Here is a 20,612-nt window from a genome sequence, read left to right on the forward strand (position 1 = left end):
ATATCGCAGGTTGCACACACAGGCTGTACAACCACTGTGATATTAGGAGTAAAATCCCCCTAAAATATTATGAATATTATCACAGGGTATACACATATGGTGTACACCCACTGTGATATTAGAAGTAACATCCCCCTATAATTATATGAATAATGTCACAGGGTGTACACAGATGCTGTGCCCCCACTGTGACATTAGGAGTAACATCCCTTTAGATTTTTATGAATAATACCACAAGGTGAACACACATAGTTTACACCAACTGTGACATTAGGAGTAACATCCCCCTGGGATATTACAAATAATATCACAGACTGTATACACATAGTGTACCCCCACTGTGACATTAGGAGTAACGTCTTCCTAGGATATTGCAAATAATATCACAGGGTGTACACTCATTGTGATGTTAGGATTAACATCCCCCTAGGATATTACCACTAAGATCACAGGTTGTACATCCACTGTGATACTAGAAGTAATATCCTAGGGAGATATTACTCCTAATATCACAGACTGTATACACATAGTGTACACCCACTGTGACACTGGGAGTAACATTCCCCTAGGATATTACAAACAATATCACAGAATGTACACACATGGTGTACACCCACTGTGAGATTAGGAGTAACATTTCCCTAGAATATTATGAAAAATATTATAGGGTGTACACATATGGTGCTCACCCACTGTGACATTAAATATAACATCCCCTTAAGATATTACAAATAATATCACAAGGCGTATACCATTGTGAGATTAAATATAAGATCTCCCCAGGATATTACAAATAGTATCACAGGGGGAGTACACACATGGTGTACCCCCACTGTGACATTAGGAGTAACATCCCCCTAGGATATTACGACTAGTATCACTGGGAGTACCCATATATTTTGTACACTCACTGTGACATTAGGAGTAACATCCCCCTATGATATTATGAATAATAACACAGGATGCACAAACATCGTCTACACCCTCCACGACATTAAGAGTAACATTCTTTAGGATATTAAACATAATATGACAGAACGAACATTCACACAACATCCCTCTAGGATATTAGGAATAATATCCCAGGGTGTACACACATGGTGTACACACTGCTGTGACATTAGCAATAACATCCTGCTAGAATATTACAAATAATATCATACAAATAACTATTATAGTAATTATTAATCAATATTATTTGTAATATCCAAGGGAGATGTTACTCTTAATATCACACGGGGTGTACTTCCAGTCATATTATTGGTAATATCCTACTGAAATGTTACACCTAATGTCACAGTGGGTGTACGCTCAGTGATAATATGCATAATATCCTACTGAGATGTTACTCCTAATGTCACAGTGGGTGTACACCTAGTGATATTATACATAATATTGTAGAGAAATGTTACTCCTAATGTCACAGTAGGTATACACCCTGTAAAATTATTTGAAATATACCAGAAAAATACTACCCCTAATTCCAAAGTAGATATTACAAAGGATTGCATGCCTCCTGTATATTACAAACCATATCACAGGGCGGTGTACACACCCAGCAATATGGGAATTAATATCACCCTCTCCCCCTCTGGATATTATGAACTATATCACTGGGGGAGTGTACACTTGTGATTTTTTTCTGAATATCCAAGGAGGGAGAGGATGATAGTACTCCCAATATCACAGGGAGTGTACACCCACCCTGTTATATTGTTCATATTATTCACGAGGAGAGAGAATATTATTCCCAATATTGCATGGGGTGTACAGCCCCCGTGACATTGTTCTTAACATCCAAGGGGAGAGAAGATGATATCACTCCCGATACAGCAGAAGGTGTACACTCCTCCCTGAGATATTGTTCCTAATACACAGAGAGGGGAAGGATTTCATTATATTCAATATCACAGGGGGTGGACACCCTGGTGTGATATTATTCCTAATATCCAGGGGGGTCGGAATGACATTACTCCCAATATTGTAGGGACTGTACACCCCACCTGTGATATTGCTCCTAATATCCAAGGGGGTAGGGGATGATATTACTCCCAATATCGCAGGGGGTGTACACCCCCTACCGCATTATTGTTTCTAAAATTCAGGTGCAGAGAGATGATATTACTTCAAATATCTTAGGAGTGTACATGTTCTGCATGATATTGTGTCTAATATCCAGAAGAGGAGAAGATGATATTACTCCCAATGTAGAAGGCGATGTACACCCACCCTGTAATATTATTTTTAATATCCAGGGTTTTTAATATTGTTTTTAATATCTAGGGAGTAATATTACTCCCAATATTGCAGGAGGTGTATGCCCCCACTGTGATATTCTTTCTAATATCCAACTGGAGAGAGGATAATATTGATTCCAGTATCACAAGAGTTGTACACTTTCCCTGTGATATTGTTCCTAATATCCAGGTGGGGTAAAGGGTGATATTACTCCCATATTCACAGGAGGTGTACACCCCACCTGTGATATTGTTTCTAATATTCTGGTAAATAGAGAGTGATATTACTCCAAATATCTCAGGAGGTATGTACTCCCCACCCCGTGATATTGATCCTAATATACTTGGGGAAAGAAGATGATATTACTTCCACCTCCAGGCCTCAGGTGATTCTCCCACCTCAGCCTCACAAGTAGCTGGGACTACAGGTGCACGCCACTAAGCCTGGCTAATTTTTGTAATATTTTTCATAGAGACAGGGTTTCATCATGTTGCCCAGGCTGGTCTGGAACTCCTGGGCTTATGTAATCCACTGCCTTAGCCTCCCAAAGTGCTGGGATTACAGGTGTGAGCCAGCGTGCCCCCACTGTGCCTGACCTTCCATAAATATTTACTCAATCAAGTTATGTTACTGTTTTTAAGTAGATTAGTACAAAAATGTTTGAGATCAGCATCTATGCCTAACAGAGACAAGAATTGGTTCTGTAAGTTTTATTTGCACTCCCATCCTTTGGAATTGCAAAGTATACAAGTAAGAAAGATACAATTGTTTGATGACTAAATAATTAGGTCTTTGGGCCCTGAACATTATTAAAAATGGAGTTATTAGAAAGCTGGCACTCTATCCCAGATGTGTCAGCTATATAGATCAAATACACACAAAGTAACAAAGGATTCTGAAGAGTTACCTGGATAAATTCAGTAACCTGGTATTTCCTCCTAGAAACAAAGCTTTGACTTGTCAGTAAAAGAAGGATGTACGCTCTTTGGCTAAATTTTCAAAGTAATTGCATGTCTACCTGACCAGAGAAAGAGTACGTGGTATCAAGGAAGTTCCTAAAATAAGGATACCTCAATAATATTAAGATGTTTGAAATGATTAATTGCCCTCCCAGCTAATGATATGCTGTTTCTCCTTTTTTTTTTTTACTTTTCCTGTAAGACTAAGTACTTCAAAGACTGAGTCAGTATTAGGTCTATAATAACAAATACTGGACCCATTATATTTTCAAACATCATTTGCTATTTGAAAGACTAGATCCTTTCATAGAAATTGTGCTGGCTTATCAGCTGGGTTCAGCAAATACAGTGGTAGGTAATAGTAACCGGCAATCTTTAATTATCTATGGCATGCTAAATATTTTGCATGTGTTTTAAATATCCTATCAATCCTTATAACAACCTATGTTTTATAAAGGTGAAATCAAAGCTCAAAAAAGTGAAGTGAGTTGTTCTAAGTCACACAGTAATTGAACTATGTGTTAAAAGCATCTCATGTGCTTTTAATTCATGGTGTAATCCACAATGTAGTCCTGAACTCAAGGCCTCATTTGTACCTTTAAAACACTCTAGGGAGGCCTAGAGAAGAGTCTTGGCATCAAGATTTTGGATGAAGGGGCAGGAAGATACTTTGTTATTGTACTTGTTAGAAAAAAAGAAATATAATCGGAAATGCCAGATCCAGATGATTAATCACAGTCAGAGAAGGTAATCTTCACGCTGCACCCTTGGCTGCGACTGTATTTTTGAGGGCTGGAAGTGTACATGAGCTGCTTTTATCTAAAAATTTTGAAACACATAATTAGCATCTACTGATTACACCTTATAGCATACATGACCCACCTGTCATTTTATCTTAACTCAGACAAGAGAATTACCAGGCATTTCTAGGAAGGGAGTAAAAAGGAAGAAACAAGGAAAGAAAAGAAAATTAAGTCTAAGTTTTCCTATGAAATTGTGAAAAATAACAATTGCAAAGTATCTCACTCAAGAAAGAGTGATTTAAAATTACCTATTTATGAGAATTTTTTTTTTATTTTTATTGTTTTGAGAAGGAGTCTCACTATGTCGCCAAGCTGGAGTGTAGTGGCACGATCTCGGCTCATTGCAACCTCCATCTCACAGGTTCAAGTGATTCTCGTGCCTCAGCCTCCCGAGTAGCTGGGATTACAGGCACATGCCACCACACCCAGCTAATGTATTTTTAGTAGGGATGGAGTTTCGCCATGTTGGCCAGGATGGTCTCGATTTCCTGACCTTGTGATCTGCCCGCCTCAGCCCCTCCCAAAGTGCTGGGATTACAGGCGTGAGGCACCGTGTCCGACCATTTGAGGACTTTAAATTTGGGAATAGGGAGAAAAAATATATCAGTTGAGATTGACATTTGAGTGTTGAAGTATTTCAAAGTTTAGGGGTAGTCCCTGGAGTAGGCAGGTAGGTGTGCCTTTCACATGCAAATCTGCCTTGGGCATTCATGAATTGAGGATATCGAAAGGCAAAGGAGACTGGGTAAATATCCATGTCCAAATTTTGCCCAGACTAGATAAACAATTGTTTCTTTCCAGACTAAAAAATAATATTAATAAAAAAAAATTCCTCAAAATGGGTATCTCTAACCACCTGTTACCAGGTCAGCTGGAAGAGCTTATTAAAAATACAGCTATCTTAGCTACATCCTTTATGTTCTGCATCTGAATCTCTGTGGGAATTATCCACAAAACTGCACTCTTAACCAGAACCTCCCAAATTACCCATACTAAATCCTGACAATCTCTGGAAGAGAGAATATTTAGTATATTTATTGACTAGAATGGCTTGTCTCAAATCATATTCTAACAGATGACAAAAATTAGTGATAACTCATGTTCAACTGCATTTTCAAAATACACACGTAAGAAAAATACCTAACAACTATTCATCATTATTATATGGCAGGTTCTCCATAAGGAACACTGTGCTACATATGAGAACATAGTAAAGCTTGTGAGCAATCGTGTGTAGGCAGATGTGAGGAGGCAGACCGGCAGATTAATGTTAGGCACCATTTGCTCACTAGCCATTACAATGTACCCATCTGTTTATGGTCCATTATACATTTGAACCAGCCCCAATACAAGCTCCTTAGTCAATTCTTCTTGACAATCCAAGATCAAAAATAACAACTAGTACTCGCAGAGCCATTCTTATATAACAAACACTATGCTTTCTACCTTTCAGCTCACATAATTCCATAGCAACTCCCTGAGGTAGATTTCAGCATTAGCCACATTTGATAAGCAAAAAAAAAAAAAAAAAAAAAAAAAAAAAAAAAAAAAAAAACCCTAGAAATTAGTAAAGTTAAATCACTGTATATAATCAGACAGTCTAAAAAATTGCAAATTGCACACCCTAAACTCAAACAAAGTTCTGCTGGATTCTTATCTAAAAATAAATTTTCTCCTAAAAGTAAGTTCTCCCTGCTCTGTATCACCCTAAGCCTTATACCACTGCTGAAATTTCACCATTCAGAATTCCCTTTTTTTGTAGTGGGGGCAAGGGGAGGGATTGCCAATCAAAACATCATTAATTCTCCTTTTACATTAAAATACTGATAGGGGATGTTAGGTGTCAGTTCTTCAAAGTTACTGTGGATAAGAATCAGCAATGAGTACTGTTAAAAATTGCTGAGCTACATGAAAAGAAAGAGCCTCAACAGGGCAGAGGTGTGGTTGGGGTGCACCGTCATGCTCAAATGAGCAGGACTGAAAGGGGTGGAAGAGTAAAGCCCTCTTATTTCTGGGAGATTTGAGGGTCCTGAGTGCTTGGTGTTCAGGGACATGGGGCTATCCAGAGTTGATAATGTTAATCTGTAAATATGCACCCTGTCATTTGCCTAGAGTTGGTCCTAGTTGCATTACTGTAGTACTTTCAAGCACATGAGCAAAAGAGTTATGCTTGAAGCCCAGCTCTGCCATATGCCAGGTGGGTTAAAATTGGCCCAAATCTGTTCCTGTTGTTGGAACTCTTGCCCAGCAGTCATGCTTCTTAAAGTCTGGGGTCATTGTCAACAGTCTTAAGAGAGCACATGGTCCCGTAACATGTAAGACATTATTGAAGTAAACCGGTCCCATCTTAAGCCTGGTTCATTTAAAAAAATAGTTCACTAATATTTTATTGATTAGAACCCATTCATTCTTTCAGTGTTATCCCTTAGAGCTGCCTAATTGTATCTATCCTGTATTTCTGCCAGTCGCCATATCCTATAACCTAAATAAACAGCAGTAGGAGAGGCTTCTGATATTTGTCTTTTCATAGCCTCATTGTTCCCAATGCCATATTATCAAAAATTAAACAAACAAACCAAGCCATAGTCCACAACTAGTTCTAGATTTTTTAAAGTTATTTAACCTTTAAATAACTGGAAAATCAAGTTGTATAAGCCAAGTTTCCTGTATCTTATATAAAAGTCACAATAGAATGGATCTAAGAAAAATACAGAATGTCGGCCGGGCGCGGTGGCTCACGCCTACAATCCCAGCACTTTGGGAGGCCGAGGCGGGCGGATCACGAAGTCAGGAGATTGAAACCATCCTGGCTAACACAGTGAAACCTCGTCTCTACTAAAAATATAAAAAATTAGCCGGGCGTGGTGGTGGACGCCTGCAGTCCCAGCTACTCAGGAGGCAGAGGCAGGAGAATGGCGTGAACCCGGGGGGGCGGAGCTTGCAGTGAGCCGAGATCGCGCCACTGCACTCCAGCCTGGGCGACAGAGCGAGACTCCCAGGAAAAAAAAAAGAAAAGAAAACGAAGAAGGAAAAATACAGAATGTCATATTACTGTTCTAAAGAATTAGTAGAGAACATAGAAAAAGCTCAGGTTTTAGGGTCAGATGGCCTGGCTTGAGCCCTATTTCGCCATTAACTTACTAGATGTATGACCTTGGTTAAAATCTCCATTTCTATATCTGAGGTTTACTTATCCCACAACTCAGCATGTGATTATTAATATGCTAATCTATATTAAATGTTCATTATAAAGTCTATCGCAGAAAAATATTCAATAAATGGTGGCAAATAGTGTTAACAAATTTTAAAAATGGCTCTGTTTCTTTCTCCTATCCTTCCCAGAGTTAAGTACCTTTAACCACTTACCAGAAAGAATTATGGATAAGTCGTAACAGTCTCATTTATCTACTATGTCTTCATATAAGACTTTCAGTAATAAAAATGAGTCTCTTTTTAAAAATGAGAGAATAGGAAGAAAATTGTCCTAGCAAACTCATCTAGTCTGTCTCCATTTCCTCTTCCATAAAAAGGAGTGAGGACACCTACCAGGGTTTTGTAGGTACAACTGGCTTATATATGTAAAAATAATTCATAAATTATATGAGACAGTATAAGATGTTTTATTTTTTCTTCGAGGTAAAAGTTACTGAAGATGCAAAAAAAGTAGTTTTAAAAATGAGAAAAAAGAACACTCAATAACTGTCTCATCGAAAATATCATTTCTGTCTAATTTTATCCTTATTACTGAAGGTCAATCTATACCTATATCAACTTTCCTTAAAATTTATCAATGGCAGTGATAAATTATGAGATTAAAAATACAGTAACTACTGGGAAAGATGAAATCATTTTCATTTCATTGTCTCGTTTCTTTATAATACAGTTTCCCAGGTAATTTTGATGAAAAGAAAATCACCTAAACAGCCAAAGAGGCTTGCCTGCCAGCCCCTATAGTTAGCATTTTGGAGTAGACATTTGCCTAGCATTCAGCCTCCAAAAAAGTCAATGGCATGTGCAGTATATTCTAGAATTAATATTTTAAAATAATGTCGACTGTTGCTTAGTATTTTATATGGGATAGAGACGCTTTTGTCCACGACATATTATAGAAGCACTTATTTGACTTCTAAAACAAACATCAGTAGGCAAGGTTTCTGATATTTACATTTTCATAGTCTCATTGCTCCAAATGCCGCAGTATATAACATTGTCAAAAATTAAACAAACCAATTATTTAATTAGGCTTTGCATATGTAGTGAAACCTGGCAAGGTGAGCATATTTATAAAAAACTGATTATGTGCTTATGTGTGTCGGTATATGCGTGTGTGTGTAGCTAAGACTCATTCCAAAAGGCTATTTTGGGGTATATATAGAATATAGGTGGTTTTCCTGGGTAGGTCTTGGGTAGGACTCACTTTGCGAAGCTGATGACAGTATGATAGCCCGTACTTAAGACTTGAATGTTTATGTGTTGCAATTTATTTATTGAATGGATATGTTTAAACTCTCACTCCTTTATAAAAAGAACAGTTTTCCTGGGAGAGAAAGAATATTATTAGCATAAAAATTAGAAGGTGTAATTATTTAAAAATAGCGCAGTAGTTAAAAGAGTGGTTCTAAGATCATGCCACCTGGGTCTCAATCATGCTCTGCACGTGGCAGATGTGTGACTTTAGGCAACTTTCTTCACTATGTTGTGCCTCAACTCTCTTACCTTTAAACTCTGGTTGCATGTACACGCAAACTTTTATTGAATGCCGAAGTTTAGTATCTAAACTGAGTGATTAAAGCTAAGAAACACTGAGGCAATAGTGAGACCTAGTAGAATAATTTATATATGTGCATAAACTTTTTGTGCAACCAATGTGACATATTTTTGCTTTCTGGTAAGAAGGCAATAGTTAATTATACTTTGCTAAAAGCAGGATTTTCAGCTAGTGTCAACTTTAGTCTTAGAATAACTTATTTTAGGAGTGAAGGTAAAGTTAATATCCAGTGTTGGCATGCTTAGTTTACCAGTGTGTTCATATACGTAGTGTTTATTATACTAAGCTTTCAGAAGTAAATCTCAAGTCAGAGTTAATTCTTTCCTCTATATTTCTATTTCTTCTTTCTGCACCATTTAGTGAATGCAATAAGTCAAATGGCTTAAATTGTTGATATCCCCTTTAAAGCATCATTTATAACTTAACAAAGTTATTTTCTTCTTATTGGCTTCAAAAACATCTACATTAAATGAAAGGTAAGCTCCTATACATTGTCTCTGTGTACTCTACTATCTGGGAATTGTGTTACATTTCCCAGGCACTTTTTCCTTTAAGGTGTTAACAGTCTACTCTCAGAGTGGGCAAACTCCTGCCAATGGGCCAAATCTGGCCCACTGCCTTCAGGCTAAGAATGGTCTTTATTAAATTGTTAGAAAAAAAAATCAGAAGAAGAAAAATATTTCATGACACATAAAATTACATGAAATGCACAAGTCAGTATCCCCAAATAAGGTGTTATTGGAACACAGCCATGCTTATTCCTTTACATATTGTCTATCGTCTATGGATGCTTTGGTATGACAACAGCAAGATGAATAGTTACAACAGAAATAGGGCTCACAAAACCTAAAATAAGAAAGTGCTGCTGACCCACTATCTAGCTTAAACATATCCCAGAAAGAATGGAAGATTAGCATTCTATCAAAATCATAGTAAAGGTTCTACCAAGCTGATAATATACTAGTATTTATCTGATGACTATGGAATACTCCTCTATTTCAAGACAAGAGAGAGACAGAAAAAAAAAAGGACTGGTTCTTTTTTTATCTACTCTTCTATTTCAAGACAAGATAGAAAAAAAAAAGAAAAAGAGGACCAGTTCAATTAAGAAACTTCACTTAAAGGTTTCTCATCTTAAGTATTTTTTCATTAGTTTGACCCTAATAACACTAAGCGTAAACTTATTTGGTTACTGTATTCTAAATCCTACAGGGACAGCAAGTGAGAAATTCAAGCAATAGAGACAAAACTCTAAACCTGCCCCATATTCCAGGCAGTTGTTGAAATGTTAATATCTATCAGGCTCATACCTCTTCTGGAAAGGTGCAGAAGGAAACTCCTCCTGCAGGAGGAACTGCCATGTTGGGTACCAATTAACATTCATTAACTCACCTCCTCCTATTCCAGGCATTACTCTCTGTATTGAGGATATAGATATGAGAAGGAAAGCAATGTCTCTGCTCCTATGGAACCTAAAACACAATGGAGGAGACCAAAATAAACAAATGAATACATGAGGAAATGTTGAACAGTGCTATGAAAACACAGGTATAAAAAATGTACAGTTTCACTTATATAAGGTACTTAGAGTAGTCAAATTGATAGAGAGAGAAACACAACAGTGGTTGCGAGGGGCTTGGGAGAAGAAAAGAGTTGTTTAGTGGATATGGGGCTTCAGTTTTGCAAGACGAAAAGAGTTCTGGAGATGAATGGTGGTGATAGTTGAACAATAATATCAATGCACTTAATACCACTAAGCTAGACACTTAAAAATAGTGAAGATGATAACTTTTGCATTAAGTATATTTGACCACAATAAAAAACATTGGAAAAAATGCTAGAGATAAAGAGATGGTTCTAAAAGCTTCCATAATAGGGACAGGAAAAGAGACAGATCACCTACAACAACAGCAAAGATCATCCAGTTTCTCCAAAGGAACATCAGATGCTAGAAAAGACTAAAGAAAAACTGTATTCAAAATTCTGTGCTAAAATTATTTTCAAATTAGCCTTCTGTGCTCAAATTATTAACTCTTTGTGGAGGTAGAATACGTTCTTTTCAGACAAAAAAAATACATGCATGCAGGCATACATATCATAAGGTATAATGATGGTCAATGGCTAAGTGGCTGTGATTTATTTTAATGAATTTTCAGTTTTTAAAGTATTTTGAATAGGTACTTTATTCACATGGCTCGAAAATCAGAATGTCTAAAAAGCTTTGTGGTAAAACCCCTCCTCTTGTGCTAACCTGCATGTATATTCTCAGTTTGTTCCCACCGCTCCTTCCCAGAAGTAACCACACTATTGTTGGATCTCAGACATATTTCTAGAGTATTTCTGTGCATACATATGCAAATTTAAAGATGACTTTTTTCTCCCTCTCCCCATCCCTCAAATAGTTGGTTTAAATAGGGTAGGTAGGCAAGGTCTCTCTAAGGCGTAACAGGAAGATGCAGCCATGTGAAGATTTAGGAGAAGAATATTCCAGGCAGAGAAAAGAATGAAACAAGAGGCTCCAAGACAGGAGCAGATACCATGAGTTTAAGGATCAGATGCAAGACCAAAGTGCTCTATGTAGCAGTGACCTATGGGAGGGAATGGGAGGAGAAAAGTGAGAAAGGGAGAAGGAGGGGAAGGGCCAGTGACTCATCCTAGAATGTTAGTTGGTAGATGTCCAACCCTGTGTTCATTGACAAACTGCCTGCCATGGTAGCCATCCCTGCCCCTACCCCATAAGGATCATACAATACTTTGACCTCAAAAAGCATCCCATTGACCACCATTCATGCCAGGAAAAGATCTGCTACAGAAAACCCGCACCCCTAGTGCTGAACATTCCTTTCACTTTTGAAGTGGCCCCAGATCGCTTACTTGCCCCCTTGAAACTAACCAGGAAATGCCAAATGTGCCTGAAGACCAAATAGAGAGTTGCTCCTGTTTCCAAAAGTCTCACCTTAATAAAATGTTTCCCAAGCAGAGATTCTTTGTATTTCCTCTTTTTACCCTATAAAACTTAATTGCCTTGCTACCACCTTAGAATTCCTGCTGCAAAATGATAACAGATGGATTCCCTTGCCCAGTTTATAAACAAATAACTGTTGCTAATTTTGTCTCTGACACAGCTTTGTCTTTGACGTCATGAAACTGTTAGTTACACTTTTGGTCTAAGTATGGGTCCCCACCTTACCCCAGCTCCTAAAATAGAGATGGAACAGGAGAGGGATAAATCAACGAATGCCATTTTAATTTCTTTTATTTTATGTATTTCTCATGCTTTTAAAAATCTATCTCCCAGTACTATTTTCAAATACTTATTTGATTTTAGCTCCAAAATTGGCATTTAGAGTTTTTTCAAACTAAAAACCTTTATTTTGTCCAATATATGACTAGAAATAAATTTTCAAAACTTTCCACTGCTTTATTTAAATAGTTCTCAGATGTGATTTCCATAAAGTAACACCATGACTCAGCATGCATATTTAGATAAATTATGATGATTTCTTTAAAAATTCTAATTACAGTTTAACTAACCTAATTGCTATTCAAAATCAGGCACATTATATACCCAATTCAATATACTTTTTAAAAACATTGCCAAAGATTATAATAAATTATAATGTATAGTGCATAATTTCACCTTAATTATGCCTTTCTGTGATTGGCTTTCAGATTCAGTATATCTGTTATCTTTATAAACCATCTTATTCTGCCACAGTATTTTTTACTTTATAAAAAGATAATGCTTAAAAAGATGAGACTTAAAATTTTTAAATGTTTTTATTACAAAAGTAATACATACTTTAAAAATGCAAAACAATATGGAAGTGGGTAAAGTAGAAGGTGACATTTGTCCCTTTCTCCACCAATTTGATTCCCATGAAGTAATCAAGATATGATATGCATGTATATATGTACATACTTACGTGTGTTTTTTAAAGTCAGGAGTAGGGCTCTGAAAGTATAGCCAACTGCAAAATTAGAGGGTACACAGTACACACAAGACTTCCCTCACTTTTGACACCAACTGTGTAAGATTCCCAAAACTACTATCAGATTCAATAATTCTCTGGAAGAACTCACTGAAAGCTATTATACTCATGGTTATGGTTTATTACTAGGAAAAGATATAGTTTTAAGTCACCCAAGGGACAAAACCTATAGGACAAAGCCCAGGGAAGTACCAAACATAGGGTCTCAATTGTCATCTCCCCATGGAATCAGGAGGCATTACTTTCCCAGCAGTGATGTGTGACAATACCCATGAAACATTGCCAACCAGGGAAATTCACCCATGCCTCACTATTCAGTTGTTATTGGAGTCCTGTTACATAGGCACAATTGATAGATTCATTGCCCATGCGATTGATCTCAGCCTTCAGATTATGTTACATATCATGACCCAAGACCCCTACTCTGAATATACACATTGCTAGGTTGTCTGGTGTGGCCAGCCCCCACTCTACATCAGGCTATTAGACTATCTGCTGGGTGAAATTCCAGGCAAAAGAATTTCCTATCAGGCCTGATATTAGAGATTACCTTCCAGAAGCCAAGGTTAAAGGTCAGATTTCCTTTAGGGCAAGGTTAAATTCTTCACTACACAGGTTTCCAAGTGAAAAAACCATTAGAGGAGTAAAATCATCCATACTGAGTATTTTCCATTGATTTCAGACATTATTCCATGATTTTTAAGAGGAGGGAACCAGTAATTGTCTTCTTGACACCATTCAGAGTATAAGAGGTGCTAGGGGACAATGGATACAATTCATTTTATGTTTTTGTTGTTTCTCACTATAGCTCTCTGTTTCACTTGCTTCCCTTTCTCTCCAGCTCTGCCTTCCCCAGTCCACTGCTGTTAGATTTGATTACTCAAACATCACTCCAAGTTAGGAATTAAACTGTACAAATGCCCACGGAGGTATGTAAAGGAGGGAAGATTCTCTTTGACATTGGTTCAACATTGACATACTTTATTTGCATATTAAGATAAAAGAATATCTTTCTTTTCCAGAAAGGAAATATGTTCCTTTCCTTCTCCCCTGACTCCCTACTTCTTTCCTGAATTGTATGGACCTCTCGGCAGTTCTTTCATTTTCCGAATTTTGGTAGAGCATACAGAGAAATTGCTCTCTGCCACAGTAAAGTCAACAGTGTGGGCATGTTGAAACTTGGCACTGACTCTTAGTCTCAAGTCAAGTAAACAATACAGAGTGCTAGTGATGGTGGTAGTTTAAATTATATTGCCTCATCTAAAGGAGCAGTGGATATTTAGCCCTAGCTGATGGTTACATAGTGAGAATGAGAAAGTAGTTTCCCAAGAAAGGTAGAAAATCTGAAATCACTCTATTTATTCATTCATTTATTCAGGTGAAATTCACATAGCATAAAATTAATCATTTTGAAGTGAAAAATCAGTAGCATTTAGTACATTCACAGCATTGCACAAACACCACTAGCACCTAGTTTCAAAACATTTCCATCACTCCAAAATAAAATCCCATACTCATTAAGCAGATACTCCCTATCCCCTCAGCTGGCAACCACTCTGGAAACTACCAACCTACTTTCTATTTCTATGGATTTACCTATTCTGGATATTTCATAGAAATAGAATCATACAATATGTGATCTTTTTGTCTGGTTTTTGAAATTGCTTCATTTAAAATATGATCACAATGCTAAAAAACAATTAACAACAACACTGAGTTACCTAAATAGACACATTATAGGGTGGATATGGCTCACTTTCTGCTAGCTAATAGTCTCTGCCCTGATCCAAAGAGTGGTAGAAGGGGCCATAGCTAGAAGTTTTATTAAGAGAAATGGGCCTGGCAAAGATGTTCTGTAGGAGATCAAGGAGTTGAGACAGGTCACCATCGATTCATCAATACAAACAAGGACACAGAATCCTGTAAAGAGAACACCTTAAAACATGGTTTAGAAAGGCAAGCCAAGTCCAATATTCCCAAAAGTGCTGAAAAGTACAGAATACAGAAAAGCACTGTAATGTGGGCAATCAAGTAGACTCCAGACTTGAAAAGCATACAGGAAAAATGGAAAGTTGTGGGGCAAAATTAAAATGTTAGGTATGACACCAATTGGAGTTCAACTTGATGCACAGGTTTGCTTTGATACTCAGCATTTTAGTCTCAGTTACTCCATCAGAAAAGTAAGTATAATCACTCATTGTGCTGGATTGTTATTAGAATTATAGACATTGTTTTACAATATTTAGTAAAAAGACAAAACTCATTAAGTAGGAATTATTATAATGAGAATGGTATCAACAGAGTTTACCGTTCTTAGGAAAAGACATTTGCCTTCTGGAGAGCTTTTCTATTTTCTACTGGGTAAAGGTGGAATATCATGCACAGGTAAGTCAGATCCTCAAAGGGTTTAGTAACTCCTCATAGATACACCCTTACAGGGATAGAGACGTGTCTTACAAAAGTATACGAAGTAGCATTGGCAGCAGCTTAGGAAGAATGGCCATGGACCTTTAAATTAAATCTAAAATAATTTACTCATTGAAAAGGATGACAGATGGACAGTGTAGCCCTCTGTAATCCTTTTTAGTTGTAGAAATGGCAATTAGTGAAGAGATTAAGCCTGTCAGTGTCACACTGCCAACTGGATATATCTCAAATTTAGAAGGACAACTTCTGTATCAGACTAAATAGGTCAGATTTTTCTACCTTTTCCATAAAGTCATCTCTGCTATGCAGAAGGATAATATTCAGAGGGGTTTGTCGGTTTGACAAGGCTTATATTTATTTTTTTCAAATACTTTTAGTAATTAACTCAACTTTGAAGAGTAAGAGAAAAATAAGTCAATACTTTCCATAACACAATCCACATTTTTAGAGTATTTAAACCCAATTTTGCATCATAAAAAGACTTAAAGGCATAAGATCAAGTCTTAGCTATTATATAATCTTAAATAATGTCCATGTTTTTGAAAGGCAAGAGCTCTGCATAATGTGAACATTAATGAAGAATAGGACTATATTTTATTCCTTAAAACTATTTTCTCAATAACTTTGTATGTATGAATGACAAAAAGTTTGACATCCTTTCCAAAAATCAAATGTCTCTGTAAGTAATTGAGTTAGTCAAGGGGAAAAAGGTCTTATTTTTTGAAACTCAATATATCAAAGTAAAGAAAATTAAGTCTGAAACTGACATTTGTCTCCTAAAAATGAAATGAACGGATTTTCTATATGAAGTCTTTTCCCTGGGGTCATTATTGGTCCTTGACTTGGGTGGAAGTAAGTGTGATATTGACAAGAAAGATGTGAAGCCTTCAAGATAAATTTGGATCTAATAATTTCAGGAAGTAAACAATGAAGGGTGTGCCTGATCCTACTATACCCTGGGCCTCAGAAAGTTAATAAGGCTATTGATTTGGGCAGGGGTAGGGCCAAAATTATGGAGAGTGGAGCCCTAGTTTGGAATTGATGGATTGATTGCTTGCTTAAGCTAGTATTTGACAGGGGAGAAGGGAGTAGAAATCATTTAAACCAGTGTTTCCAAAAATAGCACTTACTACTGGTGGTAAACAGATCAAGTTAGGTTAAATATGCATTACACATTAACGTTTTTAACTACTCTGTCTATGACAAGTAATACTGATTTTCCATTTACGATGTGATACATAATTTTCTTTTTATGTGGATTTAGTTAAATGAAAAAGTGTTTAATTCAAAAAACAACTAATGGTAAAGTTTTATGTAACATGACAAAAACTATGAAGGTTGTATATAAGTGACTAGTTTGTGAAAAATTAATTTCAACTAAAAAAGCAGATAAATTCCTTAAACACATATAATCCTTAGGGACACTGGGCATTGGAGTTGACATTCTGAGGCTCTTGGCTAAAGACTTGTTAGAGCCTGGCGCAGTGGCTCACACCTGTAATCCCAGCACTTTAAGAGATCAAGGTCAGAGAGAGGATCACTTGATGTCAGGAATTCAAGGTTGCAGTGAGCTGTGATTGCATCATTGCACTCTAACCTGGGTAACAGAGCAAGACCCGGTTTCTTAAAATTAAACAAACAAAAAAAATCTATTGTAACTACCAGATTTGGGGTTGGGGTCTGGATTTTAGCTTTTTTCTCACTGTGTTTTTCATGTTAAATCCTGTGAACATAGCCTAAGAGATATTAAACAGAAAAAGACACCATTTCACTAGTATCCAGGATGAAGATGAATAATGCAAAGAATAAGAAAAGATCAACCCAACTGAGTACTTTGAGTACAGTTATAATAAAAGTTGGTTACTATGTGAAATACAGATATTATATTTACTTGGCATATTTGTGCCATTATTTAGAATGGTACCTAAAATTTTAAAAAATTGTCTTCCAATTAAAAGCTATCTTAAATTTAATTTGATTTAATTAAATTAATCTTAGCTCAAGAACGAATTCACTTGGTTTCAGACACCCACAATATAGTAGAACTTTCAAAAGCTGGCTGAGGGCATGGGCATAAAAGAAGGAGAGCACGAATGTAGTGGTATATAGCATGCAGGTCTATGATAGAGGTAGAATGCAAGCTGGATCTGAGCTTCCTGACAGGCCAAACAAGTACAGACATGTAATTAGTTACAACAAGGATCAGTAACTATAGCTCTTGGGTCAAATCTGTTCTGCCACCTGTTTTTGTAAATAAAGTTTTACTGGAACACAGCCATGTTCATTCATTTCTATATTGTCTATGGCTGTTTCTCCATTACAATGGCAGAACTGAATAGTTCCTACAGAGGCTGTATGATCTGCAAAGCTGAAAATACCTACCACCTCACCTTTACAGAAAAATTTGCCAACCACCCAACCACTAAGTTACATTACAGTATCTAAAAGTTTTTTTTTTCTTTTTTTGAAAGAGAGTCTCACTCTGTCTCCAGGCTAGAGTGCAGTGGTGCAATCTCGGCTCACTGCAGCTTTTGCATCTCGCGTTCAAGCAATTCTCCTGTGTCGACCTCCCGAGTAGCTGGGACTACAGGCGCGCGACCCCACGCCCAGCTAATTTTTATATTTTTAGCAGAGACAGGGTTTCACCATGTGGACCAGGATAGTCTTGATCTCCTGACCTCGTGTTCCACCCACCTCGGCCTCCCAAAGTGCTGGGATTACAGGTGTGAGTCACCGCGCCCGACCTCTAAAAGACTATTTTTTCTTTTTTTATACTTTTAAGTTCTAGTGTACATGTGCACAATGTGCAGGTTTATTACATAGGTATACATGTGCCATGTTGGTGTGCTGCACCCATTAACTCGTCATTTACATTACGTATATCTCCTAATGCTATCCCTCTCCCCTCCCACCACCCCAGAACAGGCCCTGGTGTGTGATGTTCCCCTTCCTATGTCCAAGTGTTCTCATTGTTCAATTCCCACCTATGAGTGAGAACATGCAGTGTTTGATTTTCTGTCCTTGCAATGGTTGTCTCAGAATGATGGTTTCCAGATGCATCCATGTCCCTACAAAGGACATGAACTCATCCTTTTTTATGACTGCATTGTTTTCCATAGTGTATATGTGCCACATTTTCTTAATCCAGTCTATCATTGATGGACATTTGGGTTGGTTCCAAGTTTTTGCTATTGTGAATAGTGCTGCAATAAACATACGTGTGCATGTGTCTTTATAGTAGCATGATTTATACTCCTTCGGGTATACACCCAGTGATGGGATGGCTGGGTCAAATGGTATTTCTAGTTCCAGATCCTTGAGGAATCGCCACACTGTCTTCCACAATGGTTGAACTAGTTTACAGTCCCACCAACAGTGTAAACGTGTTCCTATTTCTCCACATCCTCTCCAGCACCTGTTGTTTCCTGACTTTTTAATGATCGCCATTCTAACTGGTGTGAGATGGTATCTCGTGGTGGTTTTGATTTGCATTTCTCTGATGGCTAGTGATGATGAGCATTTTTTCATGTGTCTGTTGGCTGCATAAATGTCTTCTTTTGAGAAGTGTCTGTTCATATCTTTTGCCCACTTTTTGATGGGGTTTTCTTCTCCTGTAAATTTGTTTGAGTTCTTTGTAGGTTCTGGATATTAGACCTTTTTCAGATGAGTAGATTGTAAAAATTTTCTCCCATTCTGTAGGTTGCCTGTTCACTTTGGTGATAGTTTCTTTTGCTGTGCAGAAGCTCTTTAGTTTAATTAGATCCCATTTGTCAATTTTGGCTTTTGTTGCCATTGCTTTTGGTGTTTTAGACACGAAGTCCTTGCCCATGCCTATGTCCTGAATGGTATTGCCTAGGTTTTCTTCTAGGGTTTTTATGGTTTTATGTCGAACATTTAAGTCTCTAATCCATCTTGAATTAATTTTTGTATAAGGAGTAAGGAAGGGATCCAGTTTCAGCTTTCTACATATGGCTAGCCAGTTTTCCCAGCACCATTTATTAAATAGGGAATCCTTTCCCCATTTCTTGTTTTTGTCAGGTTTGTCAAAGATCAGATGGTTGTTGATGTGTGGTATTATTTCTGAGGGCTCTGTTCTGTTCCATTGGTATATGTCTATTTTGGTACCAGTACCATGCTGTTTTGGTTACTGTAGTCTTGTAGTATAGTTTGAAGTCAGGTAGCGTGAGGCCTCCAGCTTTGTTCTTTTGGCTTAGGACTGTCTTGGCAATGCAGGCTCTTTCTTTGGTTCCATATGAACTTTAAAGTATTTTTTCCAATTCTGTGTCATTGGTAGCTTAATGGGGATGGCATTGAATCTATAAATTACCTTGGGCAATATGGTCATTTTCACGATATTGATTCTTCCTATCCATGAGCATGGAATGGTCTTCCATTTGTTTTTATCCTCTTTTATTTCATTGAACAGTGGTTTGTAATTCTTGAAGAGGTCCCTCACATCCCCTGTAAGTTGGATTCCTAGGTATTTTATTATCTTTGAAGCAATTGTGAATAGGAGTTCACTCATGATTTGGCTCTCTGTTTGTCTGTTATTGGTGTATAAGAATGCTAGTGACTTGCACATTGATTTTGTATCCTGAGCCTTTGCTGAAGTTGCTTATCAGCTTAAGGAGATTTTGGGCTGAGATTATGGGGTTTTCTAAATATACAATCATGTCATCTGCAAACAGGGACAATTTGACTTCCTCTTTTCCTAATTGAATGCCCTTGTTTCTTTCTCTTGCCTGACTGCCCTGGCCAGAACTTCCAACACTATGTTGAATTGGAGTGGTGAGAGAGGGCATCCCTGTCTTGTGCCAGTTTTCAAGGGGAATGCTCCCAGTTTTTACCCATTTAGTATGATATTGGCTGTGGTTTTGTCATAAATAGCTCTTATTATTTTTGAGATGTGTTCCATCAATACTGAATTTATTGAGAGTTTTTATGACGAAGGGATGTTGAATATTGTCGAAGGCCTTTTCTACATCTATTGAGACAATCATGTGGTTTTTGTCTTTGGTTCTGTTTATATGCTGGATTACGTTTATTGATTTGTGTATGTTGAACCAGCCTTGCATCCCAGGGATGAAGCCCACTTGATCATGGTGGATAAGCTTTGTGATATGCTGCTGGATTTGGTCTGCCAGTATTTTATTGAGGATTTTTGCATTGATGTTCATCAAGGATATTGGTCTAATATTCTCTTTTTTTGTTGTGTCTCTGCCAGGCTTTGGTATCAGGATGATGTTGGCCTCATGAAATGAGTTAGGAAGAATTCCCTCTTTTTCTATTGATTGGAATAATTTCAGAAGGAAAGGTACCAGCTCCTCCTTGTACCTCTGGTAGAATTCAGCTATGAATCCATCTGGTCCTGGACTGTTTTTGGTTGGTAGGCTATTAATTATTGCCTCAATTTCAGAACCTGTTA

The sequence above is a fragment of the Rhinopithecus roxellana genome, chromosome 1 (genome assembly GCF_007565055.1).
Source record: "Rhinopithecus roxellana isolate Shanxi Qingling chromosome 1, ASM756505v1, whole genome shotgun sequence".
NCBI classification, from domain to species: Eukaryota; Metazoa; Chordata; class Mammalia; order Primates; family Cercopithecidae; genus Rhinopithecus; species Rhinopithecus roxellana.